The sequence below is a fragment of the Balaenoptera borealis genome, assembly GCF_965194805.1.
Source record: "Balaenoptera borealis genome assembly, chromosome: 7".
Taxonomy (NCBI): Eukaryota; Metazoa; Chordata; class Mammalia; order Artiodactyla; family Balaenopteridae; genus Balaenoptera; species Balaenoptera borealis.
The window spans coordinates 89959628-89977548 of NC_138864.1; the positions used below are offsets into that span (position 1 = coordinate 89959628).

At 35.3% G+C, this 17921-nt stretch overlaps 1 protein-coding gene and 1 long non-coding RNA gene across 7 annotated transcripts in view; one reads left to right on the top strand and one right to left on the bottom strand.

The window, feature by feature from the left end:
- The window catches only part of LOC309632498 (uncharacterized protein), a 615011-nt gene that overhangs the window by 170592 nt on the left and 426498 nt on the right, over positions 1-17921 (top strand). The window lies entirely within an intron of this gene.
- LOC309632550 overlaps positions 1-17921 on the bottom strand; it is a 385961-nt gene that overhangs the window by 144351 nt on the left and 223689 nt on the right. The window lies entirely within an intron of this gene.

The window sequence follows — 17921 nt, forward strand, 5'->3', positions numbered from 1 at the left end:
CCAGAAGGAACTTCTTTAAGTGGGAAACACAAGAGGAGAAAAGGACCTACAAAAACAAACCCAAAACAATTAAGAAAATGGTAATAGAAAGATACATATCGATAATCACCTTAAATGTGAATGGATTAAATACTCCAACCAAAAGACACAGGCTTACTGAATGGATACAAAAACAACACTCATCCATACGCTGTCTACAAGAGACCCACTTCAGACCTAGGGACACATACAGACTGCTAGTGAGGGGATGGAAAAAGATATTCCATGCAAATGGAAATCAAAAGAAATCTGGGTAGTAATACTCATATCAGATAAAATAGACTTTAAAATAAAGAATGTTACAAGAGACAAGGAAGTACACTACATAATGATCAAGGGATCAATCCAAGAAGAAGATATAACATTTATAAATATATATGCACCCAATATAGGAGCACCTCAATACATAAGGCAACTGCTAACAGCTATAAAAGAGGAAATCGACAGCACAATCATAGTGGGGGACTTTAACACCTCACTTACACCAGTTGACAGATCATCCAAAATGAAAATAAATAAGGAAACAAAAGCTTTAAATGACACAATAGACCAGATAGATTTAATTGATATTTATAAGACATTCCATCCGAAAACAGCAGATTACACTTTCTTCTCAATTGCACATGGAACATTCTCCAGGATAGATCACATCTTGGGTCACAAAGCAAGCCTTGGTAAATTTAAGAACATTGAAACCATATCAAGAACCTTTTCTGAGCACAACACTATGAGATTAGAAATAAATTACAGGGGGGAAAAAACGTAAACAACACAAACACTTGGAAGCTAAACAATACGTTGCTAAATAATGAAGAGACCACTGAAGAAATCAAAGAGGAAATGAAAAAATACCTAGAGAAAAATGACAATGAAGACACAATGATCCAAAATCTATGGGATGCAGCAAAAGCAGTTCTAAGAGGGAAGTTTATAGCAATACAATCCTAACTCAAGAAAAAAGAAAAATCTCAAATAAACAATCTAACCTTACACCTAAAGGAACTAGAGAAAGAACAACAAACAAAACCCAAAGTTAGTAGAAGGAAGGAAATCATAAAGATCAGAGCAGAACTAAATGAAATAGAAACAAAGAAAACAATAGCAAAGATCAATAAAATTAAAAGCTGGTTCTTTGAGAAGATAAACAAAATTGATAAACCTTTAGCCAGACTCATCAAGAAAAAGAGGGAGAGGACTCAGATCAATAAAATTAGAAATGAAAAAGGAGAAGTTACAATGGACACCACAGAAATACAAAGCATCCTAAGAGACTACTGCAAGCAACTCTATGCCAATAAAATGGACAACCTGGGAGAAATGGACAAATTCTTAGAAAGATATAACCTTCCAAGACTGAACCAGGAAGAAATAGAAAATATGAGCAGACCAATCACAAGTAATGAAATTGAAACTGTGATTAAAAATCTTCCAACAAACAAAAGTCCAGGACCAGATGGGTTCACATGTGAATTCTATCAAACATTTAGAGAAGAGCTAAGACTCATCTTTCTCAAGCTCTTCCAAAAAGTTGCAGAGGAAGGAACACTCGCAAACTTATTCTACGAGGCCACCATCACCCTGATACCAAAACCAGACAAAGATACTACGAAAAAAGAAAACTACAGACCAATATCACTGATGAATATAGACGCAAAAATCCTCAACAAAATACTAGCAAACAGAATCCAACAGCACATTAAAAGGATCATACACCATGATCAAGTGAGATTTATCCCAGGGATGCAAGGATTCTTCAATATACACAAATCAATCAATGTGATACACCCTATTAACAAATTGAAGAATAAAAACCATATGATCATCTCAATAGATGCAGAAAAAGCTTTTGACAAAATTCAACACCGATTTACAATAAAAACTCTCCAGAAAGTGGGCATAGAGGGAACCTACCTCAACATAATAAAGGTCATATACGACAAACCCACAGCAAACATCATTCTCAATGGTGAAAAACTGAAAGCATTTCCTCTAAGATCAGGAACAAGACAAGGATATCCACTCTCGCCACTATCATTCTACATAGTTTCGGAAGTCCTAGCCTCGGCAATCAGAGAAGAAAAAGAAATAAAAGGAATACAAATTGGAAAAGAGAAGTAAAACTGTCACTGCCTGTAGATGACCTGATACTACACATAGATAATCCTAAAGATGCCACCAGAAAACTACTAGAGCTAATCAATGAATTTGGTAAAGTTGCAGGATACAAAATTAATGCACAGAAATCTCTTGCATTCCTATACACTAATGATGAAAAATCTGCAAGAGAAATTAAGGAAACACTCCCATTTACCATTGCAACAAAAAGAATAAAATACCTAGGAATAAACCTACCTAAGGAGGCAAAAGACCTGTTTGTAGAAAACTATAAGACACTGATGAAAGAAATTAAAGATGATTCCAACAGATGGAGAGATATACCATGTTTTTGGATTGGAAGAATCAACACTGTGAAAATGACTATACTACCCAAAGCAATCTACAGATTCAATGCAATCCCTATCAAATTACCAATGCCATTTTTTACAGAAGTAGAAGAAAAAAATCTTAAAATTTATATGGGGACACAAAAGACCCTGAAGAGCCAATGCAATCTTGAAGGAACAAAATGGAGCTGGAGGAATCAGACTCCTTGACTTCAGACTATACTAAAAGCTACAGTAATCAAGACAATATGGTACTGGCACAAAAACAAATATAGATCAATGGAACCGGATAGAAAGCCCAGAGATAAACCCACGCACCTATGGTCAAGTAATGTATGACGAAGGAGGCAAGGATATACAATGGAGAAAAGACAGTCTCTTCAATAAGTGGTGCTGAGAAAACTGGACAGCTACATGTAAAAGAGTAAAATTAGAACACTCCCTAACACCATACACAAAAATAAACTCAAAATTGATTAAAGACTTAAATGTAAGACCAGACACTATAAAACTCTTAGAAGAAAACATAGGAAGAACACTCTTTGACATAAATCACAGCAAGATCTTTTTTGCCCCACCTCCTAGAGTAATGGAAATAAAAACAAAAATAAACAAGTGGGACCTAATGAAACTTAAAAGCTTTTGCACAGCAAAGGAAACTATAAGCAAGACGAAAAGACAACCCTCAGAATGGGAGAAAATATTTGCAAACGAATCAACGGACAAAGGATTAATCTCCCAAATATATAAACAGCTCATGCAGCTCAATATTAAAGAAAACAAACAACCCAATCCAAAAATGGGCAGAAGACCTAAATAGACATTTCTCCAAAGAAGACATACAGATGGCCAAGAAGCATATGAAAAGCTGCTCAACATCACTAATTATTAGAGAAATGCAAATCAAAACTACAATGAGGTATCACCTCACACCAGTTAGAATGGGCATCATCAAAAAAATCTACAAACTACAAATGCTGGAGAGGGTGTGGAGAAAAGCGAACCGTATTGCATTGTTGGTGGGAATGTTAATTGATACAGCTACTAAGGAGAACAGTATGGAGGTTCCTTAAAAAACTACAAATAGAACTACCATACGACCCAGCAATCCTACTACTGGGCATATACCCTGAGAAAACCATAATTCAAAAAGAGTCATGTACCAAAATGTTCATTGCAGCTCTATTTACAATAGCCAGGACATGGAAGCAACCTAAATGTCCATCGACAGATGAATGGATAAAGAAGATGTGGCACATATATACAATGGAATATTACTCAGCCATAAAAAGAAATGAAATGGAGGTATTTGTAATGAGGTGGATGGAGTTAGAGTCTGTCATACAGAGTGAAGTAAGTCAGAAAGAGAAAAACAAATACAGTATGCTAACACATATATACGGAATCTAAGGAAAAAAAAAAAAAAGGCCATGAAGAACCTAGTGGCAAGACGGGAATAAAGACACAGACCTACTAGAGAATGGACTTGAGGATATGGGGAGGGGGTGGGGTGAGATGTGACAGGGTGAGAGAGTGTCATGGACATATATACACTACCAAATGTAAAATAGATAGCTAGTGGGAAGCAGCCGCATAGCACAGGGAGATCAGCTCGGTGCTTTGTGACCACCTAGAGGGGTGGGATGGGGAGGGTGGGAGGGAGGGAGATGCAAGAGGGAAGAGATATGGGAACATATTGTATATGTATAACTGATTAACTTTGTTATAAAGCAGAAGCTAACACACCATTGTAAGGCAATTATACTTCAATAAAGATGTTTAAAAAAAAAAAACAAAAACAAAACTAAAAATAGAATTACCATACGACCCAGCAATCCCACTACTGGGCATATACCCAGAGAAAACCATAATTCAATAAGACACATGCACCCCAATGTTCATTGCAGCGCTATTGTAAATAACCACGTCCTGGAAGCAACCTAAATGCCCATTGACAGACGAATGGATAAAGAAGATATGGTACATATACACAGCGGAATATTACTCAGCCATAAAAAGGAATGAAATTGGGTTATTTGTAGAGATGTGGATGGACCTAGAGACTGTCATACAGAGTGAAGTAAGTCAGAAAGAGAAAAACAAATATCGTATATTTTCGCATATATATAGAACCTAGAAAAATGGTGCAGATGAACCGGTTTGCAAGGCAGAAATAGAGACACAGATGTAGAGAACTAATGTATGGACACCAAGGGGGGAAAGCGGGAGAGGGGGGTGGTGGTGGTGGGATGAATCGGGAGATTGGGATTGACATATATACACTAATACGTATAAAATAGATAACTAATAAAAACCTGTTGTATAAAAAAAATAAATAAATTCAAAAAAAAAGAACCAAAAATAAAAAAGAACTGAATATTTGTTCTAGAATGAACTTGTGTATTTAGCCACAAATTAGTTAAATTAGTCAAATGCATTATCTAATTCATTATGGCAGTTGTTACAATAAAGTATTTTGCAGTCATTAGGATGGTTTATACCAGTATGTATTGTCATAGAAAAATATTTATGATATAGGAAAAATAAGTAAATGTCTTATTTGCATGAATTATCTTTATTTGTAAATTACTTTAGAAAAATATATATTATTTGAAAATTATGTAGGTGCATATATAGATGCAAAGTCGTAGACTTGGATGTAAATAAAATAATTCTTATGTGATAGTATTCAGATTAGTTGAATGGAACTAGTGGAATTCAAATGGAATCTATAGAGGTGATTTTAAAAAAATAATAGTTGGAAAAAATAACAATGGTTGAATGTCAGCACTCAATATTATTTGTATTAATATTAGCTAAAATTATTAAAATTGAGCCATACCAGTGGTAGAAGTTATTGGAAATTATGGCATTAAAAAATTAAAAAGCAAACACACTCACTTCTATAGTTGAACAAGTTACAAAAACTATACAAATGGGCAAATGATATCGAAAAAATTACTGATTTTTTTCCCCAAGCCAAGAAATTACTGGCTTTTTGGTAAAGATATAAAATTATCTTATAGATAGTGTTAGCATCAGTCACCCTACTTGACTAATGTCTAAGATGGATAACAGAGGGGATTTTCAAGGTGCCCTGTGCATAAGACAAATATCTCATACTTTTTGGGTTTATATATATTTGTGTTCAACCCTATCTCCCCTCTAGATCATGGAACATGATACCAGCACAGGATAGGCAGTTAATAAATCCTCATTGAATGAAGTCCTGATTGTCTGTGTTTAGTTGGAAACAGTGGTACAGATACTGAAAAGTAGGGGCAATGGGAATGATAGTAGCAGTATCGTGGACCCAAACTTTGTGTGGTGGTGTAGACAAATTCAAAAGATCCTCACCTTTCTCTGGCTTTTGAAAATTGGCTCTTGTGTAACTTTTATCTGTACCCAAATTTAAATTGTTTTGTCCTCCATTCTTTTTGGCAGTAAAAGTTTTTTCCTGCAAACTCTGGCTATCAGTAGATGAAGTAAAACCCTAATTCTACCTCACCCTCCAGCACCATCAGAAGCTAATAGAGTTTTACGTACAGGATATATCTCCTCATCATTGTATTGAATTTTTAGAATTGCTTCCTCAGTGCAGTTGTAAGGCTTTGAAAGTTCTGTTTGTAGAGTTGGTGATTGGGTAACATATTTCGAGTGAAGTTGTAAAGAGTCCATGAATAAAAAGAGCAGAAGAGAAGAAAAAGATATAGATTGAATCTAAGGATGTTAAAATGCAATTTTAGCTTTTTCTCTGATAACAGGCTCTGCCTTCGGTTTCTTTCTACATTTGAATGAGGTACATGGCAAACTGAGCTACTTTTAAGAAAAGGCTACACTGTGATTGTTTCTTTTTTCTTTTTCTTCATTTCTTCTTTCCTTTTTTTTAAAAAAAATAATATAGGCAATCTTTTCCAAAAGTTGATGTCTTGAAGTAAATACTATACTTCTCTTCTTATGGTGGTTTGACTCAATGCTTCAGATTGGCAAAGAAGAAATGTGTACTCCATCTTCTTGTGTTTTTACAGCTTCATTTGCATAAATGTGCAATTTATGTAGGGGTTGATGTACTGTATTGAGAAATTCAGAGACAGCTGCCAGGGCCATCTTGCAGTGAAGCTGTGCTGAACCTGAAATTTAATTTAAATATTTCATTTCATTATCATAGATTGCAATGTTGGTAGTAAACTCTCCCTTCTTTAGAATCAGCACTAATCCAATCCATGAAAATTCAATTGCCCTGTCCACAAATTTTGTGACTGAAAGCAGGGAACTGCAGACTTTGCAATGTAGATTGCCTGAAAGAATACTTTTGACTTCTTTCTTAGAAGGAAGAATCTTCATCTTAGGAATTCAGGTAATAGAATTCAATTTAATTAACTAAAAAATTGTGCTTATTAATGTTCTCCTGCTACATCACCAGGCATAAATGCAAGTCAACTGACATCTTTCACTTTCCACTAACCTTTTTGAAACTAGCCATTTTTGTTAAGTTTAGCTGCTGCAATTAACTGCTGATTTCACCTCTGCATGGGCCTTGCTTCAGATGGTGTTAGGGGTATCAACATCATTGAAGTCAATGGCACATGCTGGTGATTAATGACTACTTCGTTACTCAGAAAAAGGCTTCCCTTCGTTAATAATGATTATGGAAAATTTCCTATAAAAATATTATTTCTAGGACTTCCCTGGCGGTCCAGTGGTTAAGGCGCCATGCTTCCAGTGCAGGGGCCACGGTCGGGGAACTAAGATCCTGCATGCCATGCAGTGCGGCCAAAAAAAAAACATTATATATATATATATATATATATATATATATATATATATATATACACATATACATATATACGTGTATATTATTTCTACAAATACATGCATAGTTATTAGCTAAGATTGTAGGCATTATTAGAATCATGAGAATGTCAAGACTGCAAAAATACATTATGATTTCCTTGATGTGGTAAAAACCACTGTTGCAATTATTGTTTGATTAATGTATTAGGAGAGTGTGGCTTTCTCAATGCTCCCCCTCATTTTGGTTTAGCTATGAATATTAGCAAATGCTTTTTGAAAATAATACTTTAACCCCTAAGAGTAATTCTGGTCCAAAGAGAATGATTTGAAGCTGATGAAGTCATTGTGTTTTTCACACAGCTCATGCTAACTTATTCAATCTTTATGTCTAGTTGCTTATAGCTCAAAGACTACATTAATGGCACATCAAATCGTCCATCAATGAAATAAATGCATGCACACACATAAAAATATGCTCACATCCCTGCTCAATCTTACATACAAATACAGTGGATATGACATATCTTCTGGAAGAAAATAATTTTTTCTCTCCTCTAAGCTAACAAAGGGCTAAATTGAATCTTTTATTTTTAGAATTGTATGGGTTGTGCCATCACCTTCATCTTGGACCTTGAAATTTCCATAAACCTCTTCTCATCTGGGTTTGAATAGAGAACATATTGATGGATTCAATATTCAATCCTGAAAAGACCCCAGGGGAACAAATGTAGTCCGAATAGACATGTAGGTAATCAGTGTGCTTAGCTTTCCTCCTAAGATGGATCAGGGCCTGTTTGGTCACATGGAGGTTTTTAGCCATGGAAAGCAAATTCCTTCACTGTCTTTATTGGGGATGGACTCTGTCTGCATATTCATGACATTGAAATTCCAATGTAAGATGCATCTCATCCCTTCTGAGTTTGGGCCTCCTTTCTGCTGACAGTGTTCATGTTAAGTTTGGAAAGGATTTGCCATTGGCATGTTTTTACTTCTGTTTTTAAATTATTTTTATTGCCACATAATTTTGAAATTTATGGGCAACATTTAAATGAGTTGTAAACGGCTAGAATTATGAAGTAATAAAAATAAATGAAAACTGCTTCATATTTTAATTATTTTTAATTTGTTCTTAGAGATAAAAGAAAATAAGGATGTACTGAAAGGGTCACAGCTTGGAAGGAGGTAACAGTTTCTGCCTTACAGTGCTATTTTCCCCCAGGTGAAAAGTAGAATGGATCATAGCGGGGTCACCAGTCATGGACTATGTTTGATTAATATTGTCTTCGTTGAGAGGGCTCACTGTACACAACATCCACGCTCATGAATAATATTCTATTGAGAGTGGGTGAGATTAGATGCAGGCCACAGGCATGAAAGTATGTGTGTAATATCAAAAGTTGATATTAAGCTTCTTATTCTTAAGAAACTCATACTTTATTGTGCAAAACAATATACATACAAAAAATAAAGACCCAGAACAATATTAGTGGTACTGTATTTACAAGTGCTAATGGTTTGATTAGGAAAAAAAAAAAAAAAGTACTAAAGGGATTCAGAAACTGCAGAGATAGTTGTGGTCTGGGGTTATTCAGAATATGCTTTTGGAGAAAGGTATGGTTTGCTCTGCATCTGAAAATATTTGTTAAGGGAAAGGAGAATAGGAGGACATTTCAGCTGGAGAATAAACTTGTAGAGATAAAGACTTCGCTGTATCAAAGAATAATATGGAGGGGTTTTTTTAATGCAAGTGAAGATGAACTTAATGCATAGCAAATTAATGCTAATAAAAATAATACTGACAAACAACCAATATTTACTGAATGGTTTCTATGGCCCAAAGCATTGAGCTAAGTGCATTACATGGATTATCTCTTGTAACCCATTTTTTAAGATTGACAGCAACACATTGGGAGACTTCACTTTTGTACTTGAGTCCCTTGGCAATAGGAACTAATGTAAATCTTAAAATATTCACTGATTTGATTTGGATGAGTGGATGTGAGATGGAAAAAAGGCAAGAAGAAGAGCTGAGAGATTACTCTGAAAATCTGAGTGTTAATGAATTGTACCATTCTGCATGAAAATAGTGGATTTATCCAGTGGTGTGCTGGTAAATATTTAACAGTTGACTCTCTAGGGGGAAAAGCCCTGATTTGGTAACTTGCCACTTTCTGTGGCGTAAATACTTTCACAATGACTGAATTCAAGCTGCCAATTCGAGGTCAACTGGCTCACCAAACTCCTGACAGCAACAGCTGGCTTTTGTCAATCAGTATGAGCTGGCTCTGCACACCATCAAATTAATCTCAGACATAGAGAAACTGAAGAATGAATGAGATTTGGATGGTTTGGTTACGTGGAATAGAAGAGACACTATCAAAAGTGGCATCCAGTTTTATAGCTTGAAGGAATGACAGCCTGGGTGTCACTGCCTTCTAAGAGGGCAAGTCCAGCTGTGCCTCAACTGGACAAGAGTCACGTAGAGACTTAGCTCTAGTAGCTCCTTCAGGCAAGTATCTGAGGGTTTTACTTGCTTGGAGGAGAAAGTTTTCTGCGTGGGTGACTAGGGGAGGCACGTGATACTGGGGCAACTAGAGGATGGTGTGGCAAATGTTCCTTGGCCCAGTTCAAGGATTAAGTCTGAGCCATCAAAGTAGAGAGGCTAGAGACTGATTTGGGAGGATTTCTTTTTCACTGAAGGGCCCCATGAAATGTTATCTATTTCTCCTGGAGGAAGGGTATGGTGTAGAGCAGGGAAAAGAATCATTCTTTCCAGCTGTGTACATCCCTGTGGCACTGTGAGAGCCTCAGAGACATGGGACACTTTCTGGAGAGTCCTAGAAGTGTTTAGGGGAATTGGAGAAACTCTCAATCAAAACGAAGTCCTATCTTTGCAGATACGAAGTGAAATTTGAATGTTAACAAATATGCAAGTTTGTACCCAAAGGCTTCTGAAGCCTGGGAAATTTGGACAGGGGGAAAAAGGCAAAAGGTGTGCATGAACCTAATTATGTTACATATGAGATGATAAGCAAGAAAATGTGTCTTGTAATGCAGCTGAAGCTCTAGTGAAAAGACCAGAAGTAAGGAAGAGAAATGGAAGTCATCACCAAAAGATGACACTCCTTGGCTGGGATCCAAATCAGGGAGAGTGTAGAAAGGAGATCAGATTGTCTTTGGTGAAGCCCACAAGAACATATCACAACATTCTAAGTGAAATCAATATATTTCACCAGTCCACAATCCTGAGTGGGTATAATAGATAAATTCATTTTTCCTGGGCATGCCTTAGAAACAAACATTTCTGTGCCATGCTCATTCAATTCCTAGTTTACAGATCTTCGTAGGTTTCTAAACTCCTCCTGACTTAATGACATTTTTGGTAAATAGGATCAGGCAGCAGGCATGCCATGCCTGTACTAAATAGTCCATGTGCCGAGATAGAATGCTTCTGTCTTTCTACTGTCTGAAGACTTCACAATGCATTGTGTCCTCACTGATGTTTTGGTGGCAGATGGCTTTTATTGTGTTTGAGCAGCAGGGATGATTTAATTTCCATATTCCTTTGAAGGAATTCCTTATTCTTTAGCATTTTTCTCTTTCTCCTTGTCCTGAGTGAGCTCAGAGCCAAGAATTTACATCTTTCTTCTTTTCCTTCCCCCGTTTAGCAATTATTATCAGTACAGAGCTTTTCCTAAATGTTCCAATCCCAACCCATACTGTAAACCCTCTTTTCTTCTTGCCGGCCAACTTCTCAATGTTTGATTAATACATTTGGCTTAAAATTTGTATTTCCCTCTCAGTCTTCTGCTAAAAATATGGCATCATAAGACCACACACACACACACACACACACACAAACACACACACACACAGTTCCAGCTGAAATGGCTAGACTTACCGGTGTTATTTAAATATATTAAGTCCATGGAGAAAAGAGTGGTTCCATGCCCCCTGCCCATTCACCAAAGGAAGGACTTAGACTACATTTATCTCTGTTGATCTTATCTCTGAAACCCATGGCCTCAGGCCACTGAATTTAAGTTTTAAAGTTAAAAGTATTAAGGAGAATAAATAAAATTTCAACATGCACAAATCTGGTACATAGATTCATTGCATTTTCACCTTCACACTTCATTTCTTTACTTTTACATTTCATTTCTTTAGGTTTTAAGATTTTTGTTTGCATTTATGTTACACTTTATGGCTCTTCTTCAAAGGAAATATGCTTCCTTTGTATTTATTGATATGTCCTAAAGATTTAAAATTTTGCTCAATCTCCTATTATCATTCCAAACAATGAGAATGATCTCAACTTTTGCTTTATGGATTTGAGGTTTGCTTCTTCCTTCTCTCACATTCTTAAGTTTAAATTCATGAATTTTCCCCATATTTATTTATTTAAATTATATAGTTCATGCCCTTATTTCTAAATCTTACCTTCTATTTCTAACCTTCTTTAGATTGGCTTCAACTTCCTTATTTTCACTGCTTCCATCTCTCCCACTCAACTGGCTTCTTTTTTAGTATATAAACATTCTCAATTCTCTCCCATCTGCAGAAATATCCTTTCTCTTGATGCTGTCAACACTTGGCACACTCATCCATTTTTCTTTCTTTAAGCCAAACACCTTATAAGTAGTCTGACTTCACTGTTACCATTTTCCTACTTTTCTCTAATTCCTCAAGTTTTTACAGTCTTGTTTTGTGCTCCCATCACATTACCTAAGTATGTAAAAAAATAAGGAAACAAACAAATATGTAAACAAATGCTCTTTTGGAGGTTATAATGAGCTCCTAATAACCAATCAATATCATTTCTTAGTCCTTGTTTCCTTTTTCTCTAAAACTGTAGGATTTGACACTACTAATAATCCTAATTCTCTCTGAAATTCTCTCCCCACTGGATTCTACAAGTCAGTTCTATCTTGGCTCCCTTTCTACTTCTCTGATCATGACTCTTAGACTTTGTTCTCCAGTCTCATGTATATTTTCAATGGGATCAGTTCTCTGGCTCTTTTTTTCCTCTCTCTTTCATTTAGTTAAACAATGTTTCATTTAGTTAAATGAATGCTTATTGATCACATATGATCTGTAACTCCTTTGGGTCTAAGGATGCCTTGGGGTACCACTGTGTTCCTGTTTGAGGACAATGGAAAACCATCTTGTTCAAAGAAATCTTGAGAGACTTCTAGGACCTTTCATTATGTGTGAAATTTCCATCCTTCTTTACTGCTTTTGGCTGAGGAATTTATGATCCTTGTTGAAATGCAAAAAATATTCTCCAATAGGCCTTATGCATTGTCAGCCAGGTCTTTGGTCAAAATAGAAAAAAACAGATGGTCAAATTATCTAACAGAACACAGATCCAGAGGCGTGAAATACAGGACAGGTATATTCTAATGAGGTAAGGGAGAAAGGTGAGAGAATATTGGGTAAAAGGAGGTGCTCCCTAGAAAGGTAAACAAGTGGTTTGTCCCCCTGGCTGGCCTTGGAAATGCCTAATTAAAAAGACACAAAACAAATATTGTAAACAAATTCTCTCAACTGGATAAGCTTAGCATTTTGAAAACAAGAGTTTCTTTGCAGAGTATATATTCCCACTGCTGTTTGTTTTTTATTTGTTTGTTTTTCCTGAATTCTCTCATGGTTCTTGGTAAATGAATCTGAGTCACAAGAGATCAGCTCCCTGGAGGTGCTTAGTCTAATTAAGAACAATAATAAAAATCTCCACTAAAGCCTTTACTCTGAGAAAGCCATTAGGAAACTACTAGAGTGACAGCAGTTTTTCTTCCAAGTTCAAGTGTTTCCTTTTACTCTAGTGCATGATTATAAATAAATATTCTTTGATATCCTACTAAATATCTCTGGATGGACCATAAGCTACTTTGTAATATAAATGATTTACTAGGCTAACACGAAAGGTGATTTTTGCTTATGAATGAAAAATGATATAAATTTAGCCCCTGTCATTTCTAATAAAACATTACTATTTTCATAATATGATCTGGAATTTGGCAGTCTTCGACGATGTTTTAAAAAACACTTATGGATTTAAAAAAAATTAAAGAGCCGTAATAACAGAAACTCTTTATTTTATGGTATTAACTGAAAACTACCAGCTTCATAGTGTTTTCTTCATTTTAAACTTGCCTTCTGTTCATACTATTTCACCATAGATTCACCAGTGGGGTTTTACTAAGTTAGAAATTCTTTGTTATGTGGGGTTCTTACTCTGATATTTATGTGGGGAGTTTGAGACTACATATCCTAGCATCTGCCTCCTTGACTATGTGCATATGAAATTTAATAGAACCTAGTCAATCCTTACCAAAACAACAATCTTATTTTCTGCTTTCTATATTTTAAGGAGAATAATGCATTTGAAGAACATCAATAAGTAAAGAGCCTTCCTGAACAATCACAAGAGTATTGATTATTTAAGGATTATTCATATAAGTACTCCTAAAGAACAAATGTTTTAGCATTGCCAGCAAAACCAGCAGGGGTTAGTTTGCAGATGATGCTATTTATGGCATTTATAGTTCTCTGATGACTACAACTTTTGTTTGCATACCTCTGCCATCACAGCACCTTCATCATGCCAACCACTCAGATGCCCAGAGCTTCCTGCTATAAACATGGTGGCCTCCATGCTCCTGATTTTCTCACTTTCCTTCTATCCCAGATTTGCTTTTTTTGTGTGAGTCTTTCTCTCCGTGGGTGACGGGTATGAATTTGTGGTGCTTATACAACAACTAATATAAGGACATCACAATTCCCGTCTAACATTTATGGCTTTGGCTTCAACTACTGAAAGGAGTTTCAGGTATCATCATAGGTTAGTAGGAAAGATGTTTTGGGCTTGGGATCTTTCTTATCACTTTTGATTTCAAATTTCCGGATATTTAAAGGCACTTAGAGTAACTAATTTGAAGATATATAATAATTTAATGTTTTTTGAAAACCTTTCATGTAAGTCATAACAGACTTTAAAGATATATAAAAAGTATAAGTTTTTATATATTAAACTTTACTGAGTTGTAATTGACATTCAATAAAAGGCATATATTTAAAGTGTACAATTTGATAAGTTCTGACATATCTATATACCCATGAAACCATCACCACCATCAACAGAGTGAACATATCCACTACCTACTAATGTTTTCTCATGCCCTTTTGTAACAAAACTCTCTTACACTACCCTATCATCTGTTCCATCCCCCACCTACAACCAAACATTCACTGGTTTGAAAAGCTAAGACTTTTTCATACCAGACTATGCTTTGTGGTCAACACACTTAATGAAATCATGAGAATTCCAACCACAAGTGTACCATTTAGGGTTCAATTATTTGTCCTTGACAAATTGGGTTAATCTGGGTCTGCCATGCAACAGGAGGGCTATTCTAGAGCACCACTGTGAATGGTCAGATCTGTATTGTGAATGGTGACTTCAACAGTTTAGTGGTGAAAAGAAATGAGAAGAAACAAGAATTATATGCAAGCAAAGACCTGAAGCAACAGCTTCTGAACCTTCTTAAGACCCTAAAGCTTGCATCATGGTTTCAACTGGTGTTTGCAACTCTAGCTGCACATTAAAATCGCTAAGGGAGCTTTAACTAGTTAAATCAGAATCTCTGGTAGGGACTGAATCTTGGGATTCATAAGTAGTATTTAAAACTTCCCAGGTGACTCTGATATGCAGTGAGAGTTGAGAATCATTGCTGGTGTTTTACTAATAATTAAGTGTTCTTTTTCTAGAACTGGTTTCAGGTTTAATTTTCTTAAGGAGTTCACCCAGAATTGATCATTCTGTATTACCGTTTTCTCTTAGGAGGTTGTCTTACTCTGTTCAAGAAGCATTTCCTCAAGGAAAAGTAAATGTGACACAGAAAAAAAAGAAAGATATTAAAAGTATTTATTTAAAAAAAAAAGTAAATGGTTGTTGTTTACCCACGATTTTGATTTGTCTTCCTGCCTTATAATAATCTAAAATTCTAATCAAATTCTGCTGTGTTCTGTGATCAATTTTACCTTTCCTGTACCATTTTCTGTTTCAATATGAATGAGAGGCCACAGGAAAATCTGGCATGTTTAGGTGTCGCGCTCCCTCATGCCTCTGATCTCTCTCTTCAGTGTCTCCACTGGAAGACACTACTGTGTCTCACTATAGTGTCTTCAAAGTGGCTCCTAGTCCTCCATTCTGCCCCATCCCTGGGTCTTCCCTCTCTGCTCTCAGACTTATCCTGACTCCTTCACTCCAGGAAAATACCCCTATCCTTTTTCCTATTTTTAATGTCCACTGGTTGCTAGATATCTTTTCAAATACATGTATTTATGTCAATGGCTGCCAATATTTGAATATGGTATCTCAGGCAAGCTACTATTATGTTAATCTCAGCCTTTCGCGGATGATGCCATCACCTAAAGAACTAACATTATTTTTTTAATAATACGTTTTATTTCCTTTTCATTGAAGTATAGTTGATTTACAATGTTGTGTTAGTTTCTTGTGTACAGCGAAGTGACTCAGTTATAAGTATATATATCTTTTTCAGATTCTTTTCCATTATAGTTTATTACAAGATATTGAATATAGTACCCTATGCTATAGAGTAGGACCTTTTTATTTATCTATTTTATATATAGTAGTTTTTATCTGCTAATCCCAAACTCCTAATTTATCCCCCCCTCCCACTTTCCCCTTTGGAAACCATAAATTTGTTTTCCAGAACTAACTTTATAGTGGGAAATTCCTGTTTCTGTTTCAAGCTGATGGGAGAAAAATTTGAGGACAGGTATGCCAGTCTGTGGCCTCCATATCATACCATGGACCAGAGTTCCCTTTTACTTATGTAAACAAAAAAACCCTGCTCTGTTGGTAGTGTCACCTTTTCAGTGTGTTAAGGGACATTGGTGTGCCTACCTCTGAGAAAAATGAAGCATCTGAGTGATAGTGAAACACTGATGCTTCACTGTGAATTAATGGTACAATGTCATTTTTCAAAGTACTTTTATGACTGTGGTGCAACAGGAAAACATTTCTGCTCAATTACCCTTGAATGCAAACTTCCATTTGTGAGGCTACTGAGTGTTTTAGCATATTGGGCTCTAAATTAAAGATGTAGGAATTGATTTTTCTCAAAAGGATGTTAGAGTTTTGTGTTTTTTCCCTCCCATCTCTATTTAGCTTCAGATACTTGTTAAATGCAGGAGCTTGTAGAAAAAAAGACATCTCACTATTGTATATCATTCATGATAGATATGAGAAGGATTTTTTATTGTCCATATTATATACTCACTTCTAGAAATTAAAATTGCATTTAAAGTGATATAGTGAAAGGTAACTGCAATATTATATGTTTATGAATCACAAGTTAGTCTTATATTTGCTTTGTTTCTTTTAGGAGAATTTTATTAGCACATGTAAAAGTAGCTAAGAGGTAAAACACTTTCCTTTTGTTTACATGTAACTTGGGAAACATTTTTACTGCTGACCATAAATTGAAAAACTGTGATAACCATGATTAAGTCAGTCTAACATAGAAATGTTTTTTGGGCACCTGCTACATACACAGCACTCTGATAGAGATGTGGGGATATAATACATTATATCTAATTGGTATGATTAAAGAATTTAAAATGTATTAGAGAAAAATGTGGGCACAACTATGATTGGAATAAACCTCTGTTATGATAGTAGGCTAATAACTTTTCATGTATTTAGCATCAGTAAAATTCCTACAAATTCAAATGTTTAAGGAAGCTTTCAAAATGCCTAATTTGTCAATAGGAGTAAAAGGAATAAAAGCATAATAAAGATGACCTAAAAGTTAAGACACCTAGGTGAACTGATAACTACCTAGTTCACTTAGGTAATTGATGAGCAATGGCTTTAACTTTTAAGTTTCCTGAGACCTAAAGGCCTCACAGTTTTTATTTTCTGACAAAGAAAAGACACAATTTATCTACAAAGATATTTTTATGACAGGGCACTCAAATAGGAATATATCTCAAAGGGCTCAGTAGAGTGAATATCATACTGGCTAATAAAATCAACTACAGTCTTACAAACAGCAGGAAAAGTAAGTCCACAGAAATGATTCTAGGTTATAACTATCTATCTGTGAGACTAAGGACACTGCTTGAACTAAAGAAAGATTTATATCAGGAGTTGAGATCATATAATACAGAGACATTTTTCAATCAAAAAATTATATCATAAAATATTACATGTATTTGAAATAAATTTAAACAATAAATAACATGAAATTAAAGTGAAATTCTCCCTTCTCTTTTTTTCCCAACCCTCAGTTGTTTATCACATAAGTAATTTATTTAACCCTTTTGATTTCCACTTATGGCAGTTAGCCTCTCAATACTAAATGCTGTTCTCATACAGCTATTTATTCACTCAATAATTTGGATAAAGTCTAATATCTTCTCACTGTGACAGAGGGGATATACTCTCCCCTCTTTTACTCTTCTCCCAATGTTTGTTAATTACCAATTTTTATTTCAGCTGCATAATTAGAAAAACTAACCCTCTAAAAATTGTGAATCACTATATTGTACACCTGTAACATATAATATTGTACAGCAACTATACCTCAATTAAAAAGAAAGACTAACGCTTGA